Here is a 23,080-nt window from a genome sequence, read left to right as displayed (position 1 = left end):
TGCTTCTTGACGAGTTCCCTACACCTTCTCTCGCATCCGTACGCACTGCCAATCACTACCTGATCACTACCTGAGACGCTAAGAAGCTCTCAAGGCTTTCCCTGTCATCCTCAGGGGATGACCACGTTTCTCCTGTCACCATTCGTGCATCCTAAAAGCACCAGTTGAGGAAGTGCATCTTGGTGAGGGGAGGACCTCGCTGAGGCACCTCTGTGCTCTTGGAGGTCTAAGTGCTTGTGCAAGGCTCCAGGAGGAGTTCCTTTGGTGCCCACCTTTGTATTGCAGAGGGATGGTGTGCAGAGGGCAGGGAATGAGAGAGGACTGCTACCAGAAATGCCATGGGAGGGGAGGTCCGGTGCTCAGGGAAAGAAGGATGAATGGTGGACACTCCGGGTTCTGGTCTTTCTCTTCCCAAGTCACCATTCTGGGTGACGAAGCTCTGCTTCCCTGGCAATGGCCAAACATCTGCCTGCCGAAGGGAAGCACTTCATAGCTCACTTTGGGAGTCTCTGTGGCGCAATTGGTTAGCGCGTTCGGCTGTTAACCGAAAGGATGGTGGTTCGAGCCCACCCAGGGACGGCTTCCCCTATCCCTGCTCGTGCCAGGGGGCTTGCAACTACATCACCTTGAAGCTCCCTTCCAACCCAAACCCTTCTATGGCTCGAGAAAAAGAGGAGCCCCTTCAGTCCGCTCAGCAAAGGCAGACCAAGGAAAACAAACTGAGAGCAATTCCTTACTCTCTTTTGCTTGCGCACGCACCTTTGCTTCCCTTATTAAACTGCCTTTGTCTTGACCTATGAGTGTTTCTCCCTTTGCCCTTCCATTGCTCTCCCCCCTCCAGCTCAGGGGCACTGAGCGAGCAGCTGCCTGGGGGCTTAGCTGCCAGCTGGGGCCAACCCACCCTGTGATTTGCCTTATTTCTACTGGCACTAAGAACAGCAGCAGTAACATGCTCTAAAAGAAGGTCTTCCTCTTCTTGATGATGGTAAACTCTATTTCTTTGATGTTACTCCTTTCCTTCATTCTTCCTTGGCAAGATAGTTATAATTTCTCAGTGTTATAGTCTGGCATGAAGTTGTTAGAACAATACTTTTTCTCTCCTTTCTAACTGTTATCATCCAATGGCAAGACCCCTCAGACAGTATTGTCCCTAAATCATTTCTTTCCTTCCCATTTCCAGTGTCTGTGTGTGTGTGTGTGTGAGGAGTTGTTTATCGTGATTATCACATCCCTGACCAGCTCGTCCTTGGTTGCCAGTACGGGATCCAGGTGAGCACCCAGGGCCTTTGTTGGCCCACTGGGCAGCTGTATTAAGAAGTTGTCCCATGGTGCTCCAGACTGTTTGCACCTTGTTTTGCCTGGTCCGTGGATGCCAGGGCAATTACAGTCCCCCACAGGAACTGGCTCATTGCCCTGCAGACTTCCTTGGGTTGCTGACAGAAGACTTTTCCTGCTTCCTCACCCTCACTGCATGGTTCATAACTGCCAATACGATGTCACCCTTACTGGCCTCTCTAATCCTCAGTGACAGAAGCTAAGCATCTGCAAGACCTCCAGACATCTGAGCTGGCCCTTCACACTGGAGACATCCCCCATCCTCACCTTCCCTGCCACTCTCTTCTGCAGAGCCTCTATCCCTCCACTGCAGCACCCCAAGTGAGCAAGCTGTCCCACCACATCTAATTTCATCCAAAAACATCACAGTGCTGGGAGGCTCCAGCTCCTCCTGTCTCTTCCCCAGCTCCTCCTGCCTGTGCACATTTGCGCTGCAGCATCTGAGCTGGGGCACCAGGGCTGAGCACAGACTTGTTACAGGTAAACATGGTACCAGGGCCCCAGGGCCCCCACTCTGCTTCACATGCTGGAGTGCTTGGCAGATGTTAATGTAACAAGGCAATGAGGTGTCCACATACTGCCCTGCAGTCTCCAAGGCCAGAGAAACAAGGCTGGGCAATGACATCTTGTCCAGAGAAACGTTTGGTGACTCTGCAGAAACTCTGCAGGGCTGTGGGGCTTGCAAGACAAACTCCAGGAAGGACAGGGTGCTGCAGAGACAGCGGATGGACAGCCTTTGGTCCATCCACACTGTGGACATCATCATCATCTTCCCCCTCCATCTCATCAGGCAGGTGAGTAGAGGTCCAGAGAGAGGAGAATGGTCAAGGGTGGAGAACACAAGTACAGGGTTGGGCACCCTGCTGTGACCTGCCTTCCAGTCCTACGGCACCACCAAGGGATGGACTGTGCGTCTGTGCCATGGTGTTGGTGTTCAGATGATGGCACACAGGCACCAGACCCCTTTGGGAGGACCTGGGGTATCTTCCTCGCACCAGCTCCAACAGGGCGTGGCTTTCCTGGAGGTCCTGAGCTGTGTTTTCCTGCTGAGTGGAGTTGTATTAGCACTCCAGGCACCTGGCCAGGCACTGGAGGCTTCTTTTAAAGCAATTGAATAAATGAAAATAAATAAGGTGTCTTCAGTGCAGGGATGTGCAGGTGTCTTAGCTTTGCAGTGACTGGTGTTCTAGTAAATGCAGTGGATAGAGAGAGACCCGGGTCTCCTTCTGATGCACTCCTGCGTTTGGTCAGCTCAAGAGCTCTGTGTGCTCCACAGATATATTTGACAAGGTGCACTCAGGTGCCCTAAATGTACAGGTCGGTGTCATTTAGGATGGCCAAGGAAATCCCCCTTCCACCTCTGGACCTCAGCTGATGCTCGGGAAGGATGTGGGTATTCTCAGAGATTTTCCGTCACAGCTTGCAAACACTTGCACACGTCTTAGACCAACCCTGGCCCCTCAGTCTTCACCAAGTGTCTGTGGGTGAGCAACTGAGTGCCCACAGAGTAAAGACAAGGGGCTCAGAGCAGGGGCTCACCTGCAGGCAACGCTTTAGTGCACCCCTGAACTGAAGCAAGAGGAATCCCATCTGCTGTGGCTGTGTGGGGTGCATGGAGGGAGCTGAACTGTGCTTCTTGCAGCTGGGAAGGAGATGCCTACATTGCCTCAGCTGAACCACTGCCCAGCACAGGGGAAGCCAACCGCGCCCTGTCCCTGTCTGTCTGTCCTTCGTGTTATGGGACAGGACCTGCGGTGTCCAGAGGGGAACATTTACACCTCTCGCAGAAAACCATGCTCTGGTAGGACAATTTCTGCTGCAGGAATCAGTCCCCCTCCAATGTTTAGAGAGGGACCATTAGTGATTCTTTTGTTGACTCCAAAGTACATTCCCCAGGGATGATCCTGCTGCCTTTCAGGCGGTGTCAGCCCTGGAGCCCCGGGGACACCTCAAGGGAGCCCAGAGGGGGCAGAGAAAGTGGCACCTTGGGGTGGTCCTCTGCTGCTGAGCTGCAGTGGGCTCCTGAGACGGAGGAAACTCATGGCAAGAGTGCAGTGCTTCAGGCAGAGAGCTCTGCCGAGGAGCAGATCCTCTGCAGAGCACAGCAGGGCTGAGACACTGCCTGCAGGCAGCAAGGGGAGAGCAGAGAATCAGTGAGGGGAGAGGAGAGAAGTAAGAGAGAGGTTAAAGGCAGTGTGGAGTGGGTGGATGCTGAGAGCTCACTGGAGGAGAAATCTTCAGAGCCCTTAACACAGTAAGTCTCTGGCTGCAGGGCAATGTACTTGGGTATGCTGGAGGGGTCTCCTAGAGCTGGCACATCCCAGAGCAGGTAGGATCTGGCAGGATGGCTCTCCAGGTTTCCTTAGTGTGCAGACAGACCAGCAGGGCTTCCCTGCTGCACCCTCAGAGGGACAGGGCATCACAGCTCCCTTTTTGCAGGGAGGGTTGCAGGGCTGTGCAGCCAGGTGTGCACCCAGGGGTGCCCAGGGTTGTCCTTCAGAGCAGGATCCCTGCACCCCAAGGGGCTGTGTGCCAGGGAGGGACTCTTCTGCCTGCCAGGGTCAGCACTCTGCCTACCCGTGGATTTCCCCACAGTGCTGTGGGGAGAAGCTGGGGGTGGAAGGAGAGACCCCCCTTCAGCAGCACAGGATCCTTCTGCTATTGAGAAGGTGCTGCATGTCTCAAGGCTGCTCACAGCTCTACATCTGCCCCCAGGACATTTCTGACTGCTCTTTTGAATAAGGACACCAAGGCAGCATTTATTTGAAAGGGAAGGTGTCTGTGCTTTGAGGTTTCTCCTCTTGCTTGTCTGCTTAGGCCATGGGAGATGGGGATTGATTTCTCTGTGCTGCAGAAGGCACTGAGACTGCAGTTCTTGTTAGGACTCGTCTGAGCTTCTCCTTCACCCCTGCACACAGAGATGCCTCTGGTCAGTGCCCTGCTGCCAGGAGGTGTCTGCAGGGCGGAGGTGAGCACATAGTGAGTGGGATGGGTTTTGTGTGCGTGGACGGGGAGCAGACGTGGGGACAGAGAAGGAGCTCCCGGCAGGTACAGCTCCAGACAGCTGAGACATGGGCAGGGAATGGGAGGACAGTACTAACAGAATAGTCTGGCAGGGCAATGGGAGCACCTGCCTGACAGCTTTTAATGTCAGGGTTTTCAGATCATGAGTCAGCTCCTTGTCAGCCAGACCTCCAGCAAAGCAGACTCTCCTGGGTGCCACTATGTCCCTTCCTGGCATTGCTTCCCCTTGCAAAAGCACTGTCATATTTCTCCTTGTGTCTCCAGTTGCCCATGCTTCTGCTGCTCTGGTTTTGTGGCTCTCTGGGGATGGGGGTTTCAGCTGCAGCTCAGACACTCCCCCTGTGGGTCCTGCCATTCAGATGTCTCCATGGCAGGAAGATGTCCAAGCCCCCTTCTAACCAGTGGGGCTCTGGGCAATGCAGTGCATGGGGTGGGAAAAAGCTGACTCTCCCCTTTAGGAACCCCACCTTTAGCATATCCTAATGGAAGAGCACAGCTCTCCATCAAGGTCTTTGTCATATCTGGGTGCTCAACAGAGAAGACAGGGAGTAAATGGGCAGTCGCGTGTGGGCAACTGGAATGAGCCTGAGCCTGAGACGAGGACTGATGGACACGCTGGCTGGCTTCACTCTGCACTAAGGGACACTCCCTTTGCCTCCCAGGACCCTCAAGACTTCACTTGGCATGCAGTACAAATGCCAGGGTTGTCTACCTTCAAGAAATGCTCCTGCAATGAAACAGGCAGCTAGAAGAAAATCAACAGCCAACACTGTTCTGCAGTCAAGTGAAGGGAGAGTGAATATGCTGTGAAATCAACCACGACTTGAGTTAATCACAGGTCACTCCTTGTTCTTATTTAGCTATTGCTGTAGGGCAGGACTAACTCCCCCAGAGCCCACTGCAGAGTCCTGTCCTCCCAGTGGCACCCTCAGCCACCACAACCCAGCGCTTGTGCAAGGGAGCTGCTCAAAGGTCTCTGAAGGGGAGAGGCAGTTTGGGGGGTTAAATGAAAAATGGCTTTGATTTTGTTCAGAGGAGTCTCCCCTAATTTCTCACTGCCTTTTCCTCCTTGGACTCAGAGGCAGAAAATGGCCAACAGCAGCTCCATCACCAAGCTCCTCCTCCTGGCGTTTGCAGATATGCGGGAGCTGCAGCTCTTGCACTTCTGGCTCTTCCTGGGCATCTACCTGGCTGCCCTTCTGGGCAACGGCCTCATCATCACAGCCGTAGCCTGTGACTGCCGCCTCCAGACCCCCATGTACTTTTTCCTCCTCAACCTCTCCCTCCTCGACTTGGGCTCCATCTCCACTACTGTCCCCAAATCCATGGCCAATTCCCTCTGGGACACCAGGGCCATTTCCTTCTCGGGATGTGCTGCGTAGGTTTTGTTCTTTCTCTTTTTGATGTCAGCAGAGTTTTCTCTTCTCACCATCATGGCCTATGACCGCTATGTTACCATCTGCAAACCCCTGCATTACGGGACCCTCCTGGACAGCCGAGCTTGTGTCCACATGGCAGCAAGCTGCCTGGGGCAGTGGTTTTCTCAATGCTATGCTGCACACTGCCAATACATTTTCACTACCGCTCTGCCAAGGCAATGCCATAAACCAGTTCTTCTGTGAACTTCCCCAGATCCTCAAGCTCTCCTGCTCCAACTCCTACCTCAGAGAAGTTGGGGTTGTTTTGATTAGTGCTTTTCTATTTTGAGGGTGGTTTATTTTCGTTGTGCTGTCCTACCGGCAGATCTTCAGGGCTGTGCTGAGGATCCCCTCTGAGCAGGGATGGCACAAAGCCTTTTCCACGTGCCTCCCTCACCTGGCTGTAGTCTCCCTGTTCTTCAGCACTGGCATGTTTTCCAACCTGAAGCCTCCCTCAATCTCCTCGCCAGCTCTGGACCTGGTGGTGGCAGTTCTGTACTCAGTGATGCCCCCAACAGTGAACCCCCTCATCTACAGCATGAGGAACAAGGAGCTCAAGGTTGCCCTGAGGAAACTGATTGGATTCATTTCAGCAGCCATAGGCTGCCTACCTTCCTCTGCAAATGGGTTCCTCTGTGTGTCGTGACAGGCCAAGCCTGTCTTTCCTTTGTTTGGTTTTTTTTTCCTACAGTTTTCCTCTTGTGATGATGTTGTCTACAAGGAAATGTCATTATTCATCCCCTCCTCCCAATGTACGCACCTGTCTTGTGCGATGCGGAGACTTTGTGTAAATGAGGAGCCAGGCCGTCTGTGTATTTAGGCAAAACAAATGAACCTGCAGCATCGTCCTTGTCCAAGATCCATCCTCAGTGGAGCAAGAATGAATGGGAACCTAAAACCCCTTTCTGGCTGCACCAGCTTGGGGCAGGCTGCTGTGTCCCTGGGGCAGCAGGAGCAGCCTGAGGACCCCAGAGCCAGGGCTGTTGTACTGGCTTGGGGAGACGGGATGGCACGGAGGGGCTGCAGCCCTCTTAGGATCTCCTGGAGAGGAGAGCAGAGGACACAGGGTGCCATTGACCTCTGTTTCCCTGTGCTACAGATGTCCCCCATCTCTGGGGCTGACCCCCCAGCAGCTGCTGTGCCCTTCAGAGGGGCTGGGGCTGTGGTGTGAGTGCCCAGAGGTCTGCGGCACCCTGCGGTGGGCACTGCCGTGGGGCCGGCTGAGACTGGGCTGGGCAGAGGGCAGGGCAGGTGGAGAGAGGACAGGGGAGGTGGGAGAGCTTGGTGTCTCGTCCCACTCGGTGGGTTGCGAGATGGGCGAATCTTTATGATTCCCCGGGGATTTGTGTACCGACAAAGGCCAATCTCTGCTCGGCAGAGCCGCAGGCCGGTAGAGTCACGACAAGGACTCGGAGGAACAGTCAGACTAGCAACTTTATTAACTAGCAAACTACAAACTTAACGAACTAGCAAGCTCAGCGAACGAACAGAGGCAATTTGGCAATGGAGCTATTTTCCGGGCAACCCGTCACAATTCATCCAAAACTCATATGCCCAGATATATGTATAGTGGAAGAGTAGAGGAAAGGAGAAGTGAGAAAAGGAAAAGAGAAGAGAGGAAGATAAAGAAAAGGAAAGGTATCACCACCCTTGGATGCCGTGATGATGGTGACAGACGTGGCAATCCTCCGGTGATGGGTGCGCGCCGTTCCCTGGGGAAGGTGTCTCTTTATACTCTGATCCCTGCCTCAGGTCACACCCCTGGAGGACTTACTTATGTTGTTCTGGTCCTCAAAGGTTTGCAGGCGCTGGGGGGAGAGGGGGGAGGTTTTTGCGAGGAGTTTCATTCCAAGTTTTGGGTGGTTGTAGGCCCATTCCTTAGATGAAACTCTGTGTGACCTCTGGCTATAGATGGTAACTGTGCATCCTCCAACGCGCGCTTCTCATCCCGTGCTAGCCGCCTTGCTGCACCTTATCTTGCTACAATGTTTGAGACAGTACCTCTTTCAGTGTCTCACAAGACAATACCTCTTTTAGTCCCTCCTCCGAAAAGCTCTCCCCATCCCATGCTAGCCGAATTGCCGTCGCCATGCAAATCGCGCCTCATCTCTCCACAATGTTTGAGACATTAACTCTTTCAGTCTCTCACACTTGGACACAGCTGGGCTTGGCTAGATCATGCCCAGGAGAGAAAACCATCAGTGTATAGCTCGTGACCATGCAGGGTGAGGGCACACACCAGTGGGTTTGGGCTGCAGAGCCTGGTCTCATGGAGGGGCTCGAAGACATGCAGGTTCAGAAGAGAGGAGACTGGTCTGTGCCTTTGGTGGCATGGACAGACCAGGAAGGTGGCCCAGGGCACTTGTCAGCCCCCAGCCTCTCTCATCGGCCATTTCCATGCTCACCCTGGTGAGGTTTACTTATTGCTCCTTAGAGACCAAGGCGGAACAAGGAAAATGGAGGGCTGCTGCTGAATGGGGAGGGTGATTTAGTAACTGCGGACACAGATGGGGCTGAGGGACTCAATGCCTTCTTTGCCTTAGGCTTCACTGGAAAGGTCTCCAGGACTCTGTGCTTAGGGAAAGGGTTCAACGAGGAGGAGGGCATGTATTGGCAGGAACCGCAGGAAATCCCCCAAGGACAAATGTCAGCTTTTGCCCCTGCAATGGACTTAACCATGGCACTGGCACAGGCTGGGGCCATCGCGGCTGGGGAGCGGCCCTGTGGAGAATGTCTTGGTGGTCAGCGATCTGGACAGGAGGCAGTCGTGTGCCCTGAAGCCCGGGAGGACAACAGCATCCTGGTCTGTATGACCAGGAACATGGCCAGGAGATTGAGGGAAGGGATTATCCAGCATACCGCATGCAGCTTTGGGACCCTCAATAAGGGTAAAATGTTGGCAAGCTGGAGGAGCTTTAGCAAAGGGCCCCCAAGATGGTCAGGGGCTGGAGCATTTTGCCTTTGAGCAGAGGCTGAAGGAGCTGAGTTTGTTCAGCCTGGAGAAGCCTACCAGTACCTACGAGGAGGTTATGGAGAATAAAGAGCCAGGCTCTCCACCATGGTGCATGTTGGGAGGATGAAAGATAATGGGTGTTGGGTGAAAGAGGAGATGTTCAATCTGGAGATAAGGAAAAGATTTCTTCATCAGTCTCAGGGCTAGTCCTGGCTACGGTGGCCATGAGCCCTGCCTGCCCTCCTGCCTGGCACAGTCGGTCGGGTGGCTGTAACAAAGGTGTCCCCAGAATGAGCACCCGGGCGTGTCTCTTTCACCTGCATCACCCCACATTGGACCCCACATTCAACAGCCAAATGCACCCCCTTTACTGCCATCTCCATCTCCCCTCTCCCATGGGCTGACAGAGCCAGGGTGGGACACGTTATGTTGTGCTCATGCAACAACGTTGGTGCTGAGATTGGACGCTACGCTGTGGAGCTGACCCCAGCCAGAAAAGATGTTGTTAAACGGCAGATTTGCAGTGGTGGCCACCGTGCTGGTTTTGCAATGGAGAGCTTCTGCCCCTTTTACGAAAAGGATCTACTCCTACCAAGATACATTTGGTGTTTCAAGCTGACACTGGCACAGGTCCTTCAAAGTCAATCTGCAGTCCTGTCCATGGGCCTTCAATACGTTGGTGCTGGACTGGGCCTTTTACTCCAGCGTAATGTGCGTTGGTCATGGCGTAAGAAAGACTGTTCTTACACCAGCGGTCTACATCCTTCTTCACGTTAGGCCACCGCTCAGTGTCCTTCACTGTGTTCAGAGTGTTTGCCTTAGCTCATGGATAAAGCAGATTAGATCTCCTCCAGTATTCGGAGGAACAATCCGATGCTTATTGCCTTTTGCATCTACGGCATAATTGTCCTGGTTTCAGCTGAGATAGAGTTAATTTTCTTTATAGTGGCTGGTATGGGGCTATGTTTTGGATTTGTGCTGAAAACAGTGTTGATAATACAGAGATGTTTTAGTTGTTGCTGCACTAGTCAAGGACTTTTCAGCTTCCCATGCTCTGCCAGGTGCAGAAGAAGCTGGGAGGGGACACAGCCAGGATAGTTGATCCAAACTGACCAAAGGGCTATTCCATGCCACATGACGTCATGCTCAGTATATAAAGCTGGGGAAGAAGAAGGAAGGGGGGACATTTGGAGTGATGGCGTTTTGCCTTCCCAAGTAACCGTTACGCGTGATGGAGCCCTGCTTTCCTGGAGATGGCTGAACACCTGCCTGCCCATGGGAAGTGGTGAATGAATTCCTTGCTTTGCTTTGCTTTGCTTGCATGCGTGGCTTTTGCTTTACCTATTAAACTGTCTTTATTTCAACCGTCGAGTTTTCTTACTTTTGCTCTTCTAATTCTCTCCCCCATCCCACCGGGGGGAGTGAGCGAGCGGCTGTGTGGTGCTTAGTTCCCGGCTGGGGCTAAACCACGGCAATAATAAATATTACTTTCCCTGGATACGCGGTCTTTCACATTACTCCCTTTCATTTCCCTTGTTCGAAGGGGATGTTTTCCCAAACTGGGGCAAGCTGATGAGCTCCACCACAGCCACTTGAAGTGACTTGCTCTTGAATTTTTCAACCTGACTTGGCCATATATGGCCCAATAGTGTTCATGGATGCTCATGTGTCTACTAATAATTGCGCCAAGTTTCTTGGGTTCCTCATGGCCCTTTCAACTCTTTCCCCAAGAATCCACTGGCAAGGGTGCCAGGACCTGTGGCCGCAGCCCACAGGAACTTGGGCCTCCCCGGCACAACATAAACACCTTCTCCAGGACCTACTCTTGAGTTCCCAGACTTCAGGGATTGCATTGCATTGATCATGTCTTATGTCAGCGATTCAACGTTGCTCTGCTAGAAACTGAGCTGCTGTTCTAGCTCTCTCGAATGCACTTCCTAAAACTTCCTTTACTTCTGTTTGTAAATCTTGTACTTTTCCAACTTGTAACTCCAGCTGTCTAATTTTTAACCAGGCATTATGTCTGTGGGCCCTAAGACCTTCCTCTCTTCTGATTAAGGCGGTTCTTTTAATTTGGGAATTGCCTTCTCCTTCACTTTCTGCGTGTCCTTTTGCATGTCCTTCACCTTCTCATCTGCTTCTCTCAGGATATGCTGTGAATCGCGTCAGGGTTCAAATGGCACAAGCTTCCTTTTTATTGCCTTTTCAGTTTCCCAGTTTTAAATGACTAACATATGCTTCACAGGTTGCAGAAGTGGAATCTGCTACTTTAAAACAGTCGATCCTCCAAGGGCATTTCCCTTGTTTAATCACCCGCTTAGGGAGTTTTGTAACCTTCTTTTCCTTCTTAGCGTATTTTCCAGCTCAGGCTGCATGGTCTGTTTGATCCTGTGCACTTCCCATGCTGCCATCACACAAGCAAACCCTAACAAGAACTTTGCTGCCTACCAAGGTTAAATCGCGACACACCCTCATTCACAAGCCTTCCACTTCTACTGCAGCACTTCTCTCTGAGTTTATGGACCATGGAATGAAATTGGGATGAGAGTGTTCCTTAGGACAGCTTCCCAGAAAAAAATGCTGTTTGAGTCCAACCAGGGGTGTGTCGGCACCTACTCCTGAAGTCAGCCAACCAAATATTGAATGAACAAAGAGTTATTTGTCGAGGGTTGTCTGTGTGCAAAGGCCTTCTTCAGTCCAACAGCGCAGCACCTTTACACTGTAGCGTTGGGAAGCTGCCCAGGAGCTTAAAACCAACCAATGACGTAGACCCTCGCCGCGGGATAACATATTTGGGATGGGTCTTGAGGAAACCAGAGGGTAAAGGGTTAAGGGGTTAAGAGAAATAATCTCAAAAAGCAGAATTTTTTACTCCAGCGCTGCAACTCTGAGCAAAACAAGAGACAACTCATGGGTTGAGACAAAGGCAATTTCTGAAGTGAAGCAAAGCTGTGCACAGAAGCAAAGCAAAATAAGGAATTTATTCACTGCTTCCCATCAGCAGACAAATGTTTATCCATGTCCAGGCAACCAGGGCCTCAGCATGTGTAACAGTTACTTGGAAAGACAAACACCATCATCACAAACAAATCCCCCTTCCTCGTCCTTTCCCTGACCTTTAATGACTGAACATGACATCATATGGTAGGGAATATCCCTTTGGTCAGCTGGCGTCAGCTGTCCCAGCTGTGTCCCCTCCCAACTTCTTGCCCACCTCAAGCCCTACTCACTGTGAGCAGAGAGTGCTAAAAAGGGACAACCTCAAGGCTGTGCAAGCACTACTCAGCAAGCCTCACATTGCTCAAATTGCTCAGCAATAGCCAAAAAGCTCCGGCCAGGAGCTTCCTCCAGCATGGGCTTTCTATGGTCTGCAGTTTGCTTCAGCGTCCATCCACCTGCTCCGGCGTGGGGTCCTCCACGGGCTGCAGGAGGGATATCTGCTCCACCGTGGACATCCATAGGCTGCAGGGGGACAGCCTGCTTCACCATGGTCTTCACCATGGGCTGCAGGAGAATCTCTGTTCTGGTGCCTGGAGCACCTCGTCCCCCTCCTTCTTCAGTGACCTTGGTGTCTGCAGAGTTGTTTCTCTCACATCTTCTCACTCCTGTCTCCCAGCTGTTGTGCAGCAGTTTTCCCACCTTCTTAATGGCTAATAACGGCTAATTCCCTCATGTACTGGATACCTTTCTCCATGGTGGTCCATTTCCTGGGGCGATACAACATCTTCCTTGAAGGGATATCTTTCCTTCACACCTGACAGGAGTTGCCTCCAGAGGCTGAGGACTGGTGCCCCTTTTCCAATCGCTTTGTCAATGCCCCCTTCCCTAGAAAGGGATCCCAGCTCTTTGGCTTCCTTACCCTCTAATACCAGGCTACTGGCCCATTATCCCAGCATCGGAGCAGCCAGGTGACAATGTGCTTGCCTGGATGACAGCTGAAATCTTTTTGCATATCTTGCAGCTCACTCAGGGATAGGGATCTGGTGGTTTTCGTCTCATCCAGAAGTTCTTCCTCTTCCTCTCCTTGTGATGGCCCTGCTTTTTCGTCTTCCCTTTCTAAGCGAGCTGACTTTCGCTTCCAGGATTTCTTCTTATGTATAGGGGCAACTGATACTGGCAGGGGTTGGTTCCCTGGTTGAACTGTATTGTCCGTCACAGGGGGGCTGGAGTGACCACAGTGCCTGTCGCAGGGAAGGCTGGGGTGACCGCAGTGCCTGTCACAGAGTTGTCCGGAATAGCCACAGTGCCTGTCGCAGTGGGGGCTGCAGTAGCCACAGTGCCTGTCACAGGGGAGGCCGGAGTAGCCACGGTGCCTGTCTCAGCGGGGGCTGGAGTAGCCGCAGTGCCTGTTGCAGGGGGGCCGGAGCAGCTGTGGTGTCTGCCATTTTGTCACCACATCCTAGAGGGTCCTGAATAGTGTTGAACAGGGCTCAGTAGGCATGGGCCAGGCCCCAGCACATTGCAATGATTTGTATCTCCTTAGAATTGTCAGGGTGACAGCATCCTTTTTCCAAATAATCTACTAATTTTTCAGGATTCTGCACTTGTTCAGAGGTGAAGTTCCAAAACACTGGAGGTGCCCACCATCCTACACATTTGCCCATGCTATCCAACACACCCTGCCACTCATAACTATCCGGCCTTGGGCAGATCTCTGGATGATATTCTTAAATTGCTTACTAATCTTAGACAAAATCGAAACAGTATTCACAAGCAATACCAATAGATGTATCTTAACTACCGAAGGATGTTCAAGATACTGAAAAGTTATTGTAATGAAGGAGGAAACATTGTAGAAGTAAGTAGCGATGGTGCCATTCTGCATTTCCTCCACAAAAAAACCCTCAGAGGAAGAGGTATAATTGCTAATTGTCTCCATAAGGGGGTACCCAACATACAGTAACGGTTTCAGTACGGCACTTAGGTACCAAAATAAACCTAAGGTCACTGTTTTAATAAGAAATCTCACAGGCAAAACATCACCAATTAAAGCAGAGCACAGCAAACTGCAAAAACCAACACCGATCTTTAACATGTACAGCAAAAAAATGAGCATGGTGCAGATCAGGTAAACCAATGCTAAGAACAGATGGATCAATATCACGTCCCAAAACTACTAACAGATCTAAATTCCTTAATACGCTCTGGTTAATCTGTTGTTATCTCAAATACTTTGTGCCCCATGTCGGGCGCAAAAAGGACTGTTGTGGTTTAGCCCCAGTCAGCAAATAAGTACCACACAGCTGCTTACTCACCCTCCCCTCTGGTGGGATGGGGGAGAGACCTGGAAGAGAAAAAGTAAGAAAAGTCGTGGGCTGAGATAAGTACACTTTAATACTTGGAACATAATAATGTTTGAACTGCTTTGGAAGTGGTTGGTACTGAAGCACAGCTCCTCGACTGCCGGTGCTGGGCTGGGTGTTCAAAGGGAGGGTCCCCTCCACGCATCATGCAACTGATGCTACGTGGACTAGGTGGGTTGCACAGATCTCACAACAGGCTCAGATAGGAAAACCCAATCACCCAGGAATCTTGGAATCGATCATGGACTGGCCAGAAGGCAAAGATTTTGGAATATCACCAGAGGAGGAGGTGACGCGTGCTGAGGAGGCCCCGCTGTAGAATAAACTACCAGAAAATGAGAAGCATTACGCCCCGTTCACTGATGGGTCCTGTCGTATTGTAGGAAAGCATCGGAGATAGAAAGCTGCTGTATGGAGTCCTATATGACCAGTTGTAGAAACTGCTGGAGGTGAATCGAGCAATTTGCAGAACTAAAGGCCATCCAGCTTAGCTTTAAACATTGCTGACCGAGAAAAGCGACCAGTACTTTATCTCTGTACTGACTCATGGATGGTGGCCAATGCCCTGTGGGGGTGGTTACAGCAATGGAAGCAGAGCAATCAGTAGCAAAATAATGCTGCCTGAGTAGAGATCCTGGTTGTAAAAGTACGTCACGTAGATGCTCACGTCCCCAAGAGTCGGGCCACTGAGGAACATCAAAACAACCAGCAGGTGGATCAGGCTGCTCAGATTGAGGTGGCTCAGGTGGATCTGGACTGGCAACAGAAGGGTGAATGATTTACAGCTCTGTGGGCCCATGGCACCTCAGGCCATCAAGGAAGAGATGCAACACATAGGTGGGCTCATGACTGAGGGGTGGACTTGACCATGGCCACTCTTGCACAGGTTATCCATGAATGTGAAACATGTGCTGCAATCAAACAAGCCAAGCGGTTAAAGCCTCTGTGGTGTGGAGGACGATGGCTGAAATATAAATCTGGGGAGGCCTGGCAGATCCATTATATCACACTCCCACACCCCCGCCAAGGCAAACGCCATGTGCTTACAATGGTGAAAGAAACGGCCGAAGGGCTGGAAACATATCCCGTGCCCCATGCCACTACCTGGAACACTCCTCCTGGGCCTTGGAAAGCAAGTCCTATGGCGACATGGCACCCAAGAAAGAATTGAGTCAGACAACAGACTCATTTCCAAAACAACCTCATAGACACCAGGCCCAAAGAGCATGGCACTGAGTGGGTATATCACATCCCCTATCATGCACCAGCCTCTGGGAAAATCGAAGGATACAATGGGCTGTTAAAGACTACACTGCGAGCACTGGGTGGTGGGACATGCAACCATTGGGATACACATTTAGCAAAGGCCACCTGGTTAGTCAACACCAGGGGATCTGCCAATCGAGCTGGCCCTGCCCAATCAAAACTTTTAGGTACAGTGGAGGGGGATAAAGCAGCTGCACAAGCCAGCTGCATTCTCCTGCCCTCTTACCTACCCAGGCACATCTGACATCACAAGCACCTGCACAAGCCAGCTGCATGCTCTGGCCCTACTGCCTACGGTGCCACCAGTGTCATCACAAGGAGATGCAGGCGCCAGGGGCCACCTCTGGCCCCGTACCCTACTTGGCATCATGTCACATCACAAGCACCTGCACAAGCCTGGGACCTGCTCCTGCCCTAAGAGCTACAGAGACACCAGTGACATCACAAGCCCCCACACAAGACGCGCGCCTGCTCCAGCTTTATCTCATACAAAGGCACATGTGACCTCGCAAGCACAGGAAGAAGCCAAATGCCTCCTTCTAACCCAGTGCCTACTCATACACCTATGACCACACAAGCACCAGCACAAGCCAGGCTTGGGTTCCTAACCTATCACCCAGTCAAGCACATATGACATCACAAGCACCTGCAGAAGCCTGGTGCATCCTCCTGGCCTATCAGCTACTTAGCCACCAGTGACATCAGAAGCAGCTGTACAAGCCAAGTGCCTGCTTCTGCCCTATCACCTCCTCAGCTACCTGTGACACCACCAGCACCCGCACCAGCCAGCTGCATGCGCCTGACACCACTGCTACAGAGCCACCAGTGATGTCACAAGCAGGTGCACAAGCCAGCTGCAGACTGGCCTATCAGCTACTCAGCCATCAGGGACATCATAAGCAGCTGCACAAGCCAGGGGCCTGCTCCTGCCTTCAAAGCTACTCAGCTACAAGTGACATCACAAGCACTGGCACAAGCCAGGGCCTGCTCCTGCCCTATCACCTGCTCAGTCAACTATGACATCACAAAAAAGTGCAGAAGCCAGGGGCCTGCTCCTGCCCTAAGAGCTACTCAGCCAACAGTGACATCACAAGCAGCTGCGGAAGCCCAGTGTCCATTCATACCCAACCAGGGACTTAGCCACCAGTGACATCAGAAGCAGCTGTACAAGCCAGGGGCCTGTTTCTGCCCTATCACCTACTGAGACACCTATGACATCACGAGCACCTGCACAAGCCAGCTGCATGCTCCTGCCTTACTAGCTGCAGAGCCACCACTGACATCACAGGCACCAGCAAAAGCCAGGTCTTCATTCCTACCCAAACAACTACCAGGACACCAGGGACATCACAAGCCCCTGCGGAAGCCAGGTCTGGCTCCTGCCCTGTCACCAAGTCAGGCAACTATGGCATCACAAGCACCTGCACACCCCGGGGTCCTCCACCAGTTTTCTTACTTGTGCTCTTCAGATTCTCTCCCCCATAGAAGCGGGGGGTGGGGGGGGAGGGGGAGCGAGTGGCTGTGTGGTGCTTAGTTGCGCACAGGGGCTAAACCACGACAGTGAGCAAGGAGGAAAAGTCTTCTGTCAGCAGCCCAAGGAAGTCTGCAGGGCAATGAGCCAGTTCCTGTGGGGGACTGTAATTGCCCTGGCATCCACGGACCAGGCAAAACAAGGTGCAAACAGTCTGGAGCACCGTGGGACAACTTCTTAATACAGCTGCCCAGTGGGCCAACAAAGGCCCTGGGTGCTCACCTGGATCCCGTACTGGCAACCAAGGACGAGCTGGTCAGGGATGTGATAATCACGATACACAACTCCTCACACACACACACAGAGACTGGAAATGGGAAGGAAAGAAATGATTTAGGGACAATACTGTCTGAGGGGTCTTGCCATTGGATGATAACAGTTAGAAAGGAGAGAAAAAGTATTGTTCTAACAACTTCATGCCAGACTATAATACTGAGAAATTATAACTATCTTGCCAAGGAAGAATGAAGGAAAGGAGTAACATCAAAGAAATAGAGTTTACCATCATCAAGAAGAGGAAGACCTTCTTTTAGAGCATGTTACTGCTGCTGTTCTTAGTGCCAGTAGAAATAAGGCAAATCACAGGGTGGGTTGGCCCCAGCTGGCAGCTAAGCCCCCAGGCAGCTGCTTGCTCAGTGCCCCTGAGCTGGAGGGGGGAGAGCATTGGAAGGGCAAAGGGAGAAACAGTCATGGGTCAAGACAAAGGCAGTTTAATAAGTGAAGCAAAGGTGCGTGCGCAAGCAAAAGAGAGTAAGGAATTGCTCTCAGTTTGTTTTCCTTGGTCTGCCTTTGCTGAGGGGACTGAATGGGCTCCTCTTTTTATCGAGCCATAGAAGGGTTTGGGTTGGAAGGGAGCTGCAAGGTCATGTAGTTGCAAGCCCCGTGGCACAGGCAGGGAAAGGGGAAGCCGTCCCTGGGTGGGCTCGAACCACCATCCTTTCGGTTAACAGCCGAACGCGCTAACCAATTGCGCCACAGAGACTCCCAAAGTGAGCTATGAAGTGCTTCCCTTCGGCAGGCAGATGTTTGGCCATTGCCAGGGAAGCAGAGCTTCATCACACAGAATGGTGACTTCGGAAGGGCAAGACCAGAACCCGGAGTGTCCACCCTTCATCCTTCTTTCCCTGAGCACCGGACCTCCCCTCCCATGGCATTTCTGGTAGCAGTCCTCTCTCATTCCCTGCCCTCTGCACACCATCCATCTGCAATACAAAGGTGGGCACCAAAGGAACTCCTCCTGGAGCCTTGCAGAAGCGCTTAGACCTTCAAGAGCACAGAGGTGCTTCGGCGAGGTCCTCCCCTCACCAAGATGCACTTCCTCACCTGGTGTTTTTAGGATGCACGCATGGTGACAGGAGAAACGTGGTCATCCCCTGAGGATGAGAGGGAAAGCCTTGACAGTTTCTTAGTGTTTCAGGTAGTGATCAGGCAGTGATTGGCAGTGCGTACGGATGCGAGAGAGGGTGTAGGGAACTCGTCAAAAAGCAAGGCAATGGTTGAGGGCTTGAGGTGGTTGAGGTGGTTGAGGGCGATGGTTGAGGTACAGGAAGATCCTTTCTGTACAACATGGTGTGGGAAAACTCTGTCCCCCCCACCTTCCACACACCCTGCCATTTCTATCATCAGCCACCTGGAACTTGCATCATGCCCTCTCAAATCCAAGCTTTTCCCACCATAGTCTGCAGCTGAAGGTGCATTTGCACCAGTTCCCACCTGCTGTAGTTGGAGAACCAGCTGCGCAGTCACAGAAGGGTGGTTCTTACCTGCCAAAAAAAAAAAAAAAAAAGAAAGGAAAAAAAGCAATAGTTCAATAAAAAATAAAAGACTTTCCTCAGCTGCCTATGAAGTCCAAGTTGCCTCCACTGAAGTCCACTTTCCACAGTGGGTAACCTTAGTGGAAAACCTTCAGCGAGATACGTAGGAAGGGACAGGTAGGAACATAATGCAGGATTTGGCTGAAGGCAGCATCAGGCAGACTGCAGAAAGTTGAGAAGGGGGCCCTTGAAGGAGCATATGCGGAAAGATGTGACAGGGTAGTGAGAGTCAATGCAGAGGAAGATCAATATTTCTTCTCCTGAACGTAGTATACGGGCTGGAAATTTCCCTGTTGGCACCATGGCATCATGTCACCCACATTAACTGTGGTGATTTCCGTGTATGGGGCTTTATTTATCAAAGACCCCAGGCATGGGTCAGTGAGTTGAGGCACCACAGCTGTGAGCTGCAACTGCCTTGGGCACAACTTGTCCTGAGACCAAATCTCTCACTCCCTGCTTGGTAATGGCACTAACCAGCCATCTGTCAGACAAACGTGGGCACCAAACGAGCTCCACCCACCCGAGCCTTGCACAAGACTTGGATTCAAGGAGGACAGATGTGCCGGAGGGAGGCCTTCCCCTCACCTAGAAGCCTTTCCCAGACTGATGCTTTGGGATCCATGAATGCTGAATGGAGAGACATGGCCATTTCTGGAAGCGGGGATGGAAAGCCCTGCTGGGAAACCTGGCCGCTGCCTGCTGCAGGTCCAGGGAATCACCCTCCAAGGATGCACAAGTTGCTGAGGAAGCTGTCTCAAACCAGAGACTAACCGCAAGAGCAAGGGCTACTTGTCACCCACGGACTCAACCTCTCCTTTTTGCTCTTCCCAGGGAGTTCTCAATCCAGAACATTGGCTTTCCTCCTTGGTCTCCAATGGCGCTTAATTTCTATTCTTAATGGCATCACCCATCCATCTGGAAGTTGCTTTTAGGCAGTCTTGCTCATCCTGTGGGACTTAGCATGTGGATCTAAGACATCATAATGACTTTTTGCAGAATCACAGAACCACAGAATTACAGAATGGCCTGTGGGACCTTTGGAGATCACCTGGTCCAACCCCCTGCTCAAGTAGGGCCATGTGGAGTGCTTACCCAGGACCATGTCCAGGTGACTTTTTACTATCTCCAAGGGTGGAGACACCTCACTGGGAAACCTCTGCCAGTGCTTGCTCACTGTCACAGTGAAAGAAATGTTCCCTGATGTTCATAGGGACCCTCCTATGTTTCAGTTAGTGCCCATTGCCTCTTGTCCTGTCACTGGGCACCACTGAAAGAGCCTGGCTCCATCCTCTTTGAACCTTCCTTTCAGCTATTTATATATTTTGATTAGATGCCCCTTGAGCCTTCTCTTCCCCAGGCTGGATAGTCCCAGCTCCCTCAGCTTCTCCTAGAGAGATGCTCCAGTCTCGTCATCATCTTTGTGGCCCGTCATTGGGCTCTCTCCAGTGTGTCCATGTCTCTCCTGTACTGAGGAGCCAAGAACTGGACCCACTACTCCAGCTGTGGCCTCATCAGCACTGAATAAAGGGGAAAGATCACCTCCCCCCAGATGCTGGCAATATTTGTCAATACAGCCCAGGATACCATTCGCTTTGTTTCCCACAAGGGCATGTTGCTGGCTCATGTTCAACTTGGTGTCCACCAGAAGCCCCAGGGCTTTTTCTGCCAAGCTCCTTTCCAGCTGGGAGACCCCAGCATAGCCTGCTGCATGGGGTTCTTCCTCCCCAGGGGCAGGACTTGGCAGTTCCCCTTGTTGAACTTCATGAGGTTCCTGTCAGCCCATTTCTCCAGCCTGTCCAGGTCCCTCTGGATGGCAACACAACCCTCTGGTGTATCAGCCACTCCTCCCAGTTTGGTGTCCAGGATTAGCTGCTCCATCGTGTTCCCAGGGATTGAGATGAGGCTGACCAGCCTGCAGTTCCACGTGTGGCTGTGTCATTGGTGCCTACTTGGAAGAGCAGCCGGGAGTAACAGTCCAAGGGCTGGAGTAGCTTCAGCAGCCTCTCAGCAATGCAGCTTTTGATGAAGGACAGCAGAAGGAGTTTTTTAGGAGCTACCAGAAGTTGCTAGCAGCTTGTTGGGAGTCAAGGAATCCCAAGATAAGGGAGTCAAGGCTCTCCTTATCTAGCACCCTCAGCTTCCTCAGAGGGTACCCAGGATTCCCCTGAGGATCTTAAACAAAGCCCCCATTCCAAAACATTTTCAGGACACTGTTGGGCAAAGCCCTGAGGAACTTGGTGGGAATTCCGTGCTCATCCCGATGTGAGTGGAAGGTTGTCTAGGACCTGCAAGGTCCCTTCTGATCTGAATGGTTTGGTGTTTCTCTCACTACTGACAATAGCGACTGGGATGCTTGGAGTCATGAATTCCTCCTCTGCATGTGGGTTAGCACCAAGCAGGGCACCCCCAGCACCAGCCTCTCCTAGTGGTGTGATGTTGCTTCTTGGGCCTGAAATGTTTTGAGTTCAAAGTTTAACTGTGAATGGCTACTTGTTCAGATTGGGCCCTGCACACAGCCTGCAACATCTGTGCATGACATCACGGTGACAAGGGAGAGTGACACCTGCAGAAAGCCATGGCAGGAAAGTGTGATATTCTCACGACCCTGAAGTCCTTTGCAGATGCAAGAGAAGCCATCAGGGTTGGAAGAGCCTTAAACATCTCAGGCATGCATTTGTAAGGTCGGCTTTCTCACTAGGGGAGGCTGAGAGAGCTGGATTTGTTCAGTCAGAAGAAAAGGCGGCTTTGGGGAGACCAAGGAACAGCATTCCCACACCTTCCAGGAGGCAAGCCAAAATGAGTCAGGCTCTTCACTGCGGTGCATGATGGGAGGATGAGGGCCAATGAGCAAGGAGAAGGCTTCCCAGAGAGCTGGGGCCATCTCCATCTTTGGAGGTTTTCAGGCCCAAAATTTAAAAAGTGCTGTGCAAGCTGGTGTGACCCGATAGCTGTCCCTCCTGGGAGCAGAAGATTGGGCTAGCGACCTCCTGAGGTCCCTTCCAGCCTGAAGGATTCTGTGTTTCCATCTGCTAGAGGGCTCTTCCCTTGATGGTGGTAGGGAAAGCACTCAGGTTCCCCGTGACCATGGCAATAAGTCAGACCTAAGGATGGCCAGATCAACTGCAACTTTGTGTCCCACTCCAGTCAGTCTTTCTGTGGTGAAGGGCTGCTTGGCAGATGAGACCCCCAAACAGCCATGACCGTATCCTTGGCTTCACCTTGTCTTTCTTTTTCCCTCTTTTGCCCCTCTCAAGGTCTTCCCTTTGATCATGCTCATGCCCTCCCATACCAAAAGCCCACCTCAGTTTACCCTTTCCTCATAGGCCCTGGTTTTGCCTGCTTTGTACCCTCACTTGGTGTTTCTGGGATGGTCACCATGGTAATAGCTACCTCGGTGTCCAATTTGGTTTAACTAGTATCTCCTCTTTTACTTTATTATCTGCTGAGTCCTTTAAATTCCTCATGCTGTGATCTTGCTAGAGACACCATGAGTCAGGTGAGCCATCTGCACGCACACACTAACAGCTGGCACAACGCAGCTTCAGTCCAAGTGGACCTTGAGGAACTCAGGGATTTGGCCAATAGAAACCTCAAGAAGTTTTCCAAGGGGAAGGAATCTTCTCCTTCTGAACTCCTGATCTTTTGATTTTCTACATTAGGAGGTAAAACAACCCCGTACATCAAGGCAGGGTTGGACCTGAAGTGGATGAGAGCAACCTTGAGGAGAAGGGCCTGGGCATTACGAGGGATGTCATAGCGGGCAGTGGTGCTAAACATGAATATGGCCATGTGCATACTGGGCTGCACTGAGGGGAGCAAGGCCACTCAGGCAAAGGACGTTATCACCCCACAGCCTCGACTCATCACTGGTGTATCCACATCTGGAATAATGTGTCCCAGTGTGGGGTTCCCTGTTCTGGAGGCGTGGGGAGGAAGTGGAGCGGGCCCAGAGGAGGTCTGCCAAGATGGGGCTAGGGGCCATGTGTGGAAAGGCTGAGACGTGGGGGCTTCATTGGCCTCATGAAGTGGAGGCTCAGGGGAGTATAGTAGTAGCTTGGGAAAGCTTGATGGTTACTTTCAGAGATAATTGCATGTTTTTTGGTAGTTGGAAAGAGCGTGAGAAAGGAAAACTGCAAGAAAGTGCAGTTGTGGATGTCCAGATGGACGTGAGGAGACAGAAATGTCTCTTGAAGGGTAGCGCTTTGGCACAACAGGTCACTGAGAGGGAGTCTGGGTTAGCCCGTGATTTTGTGTTTGAAGGAGCAGCCAGTGAGGATGGAGGGACGTCAGTAAAGGTAGGGACATGGCGGGGTGAGAGCAAGGTGGGGAAGTGTGTTGGATATCTACAGCCTGCAGGGAAAGAGGCGCAGTCATGGGACTGTGTAGGACAGCCTATGGTGGAGATGGCCAAGGGTGCTGGCAAGGCTGAAAGG

The 23,080-nt window shown here is 51.9% G+C and overlaps 2 non-coding genes and 1 pseudogene across 2 annotated transcripts; 2 read left to right on the top strand and 1 right to left on the bottom strand.

The window, feature by feature from the left end:
• Window positions 1–505: 505 nt before the first annotated feature.
• Window positions 506–579, top strand: TRNAN-GUU (transfer RNA asparagine (anticodon GUU)). Its single transcript has one exon. It is a non-coding gene; the product is annotated as a tRNA-Asn (tRNA).
• A 5,213-nt stretch (window positions 580–5,792) lies between these two features.
• Window positions 5,793–6,423, top strand: LOC140645716 (olfactory receptor 14J1-like; annotated as a pseudogene).
• Window positions 6,424–17,738: 11,315 nt separating this feature from the next.
• On the bottom strand, window positions 17,739–17,812 carry TRNAN-GUU (transfer RNA asparagine (anticodon GUU)). The gene has a single exon. It is a non-coding gene; the product is annotated as a tRNA-Asn (tRNA).
• Window positions 17,813–23,080: the final 5,268 nt, after the last annotated feature.

Source organism: Ciconia boyciana, unplaced genomic scaffold, assembly GCF_034638445.1.
Source record: "Ciconia boyciana unplaced genomic scaffold, ASM3463844v1 HiC_scaffold_37, whole genome shotgun sequence".
In the NCBI taxonomy this organism is placed as follows: Eukaryota; Metazoa; Chordata; class Aves; order Ciconiiformes; family Ciconiidae; genus Ciconia; species Ciconia boyciana.
The sequence above is the reverse complement of the archived record's forward strand: the minus strand, read 5'-3'. Positions and strand labels throughout refer to the sequence as shown.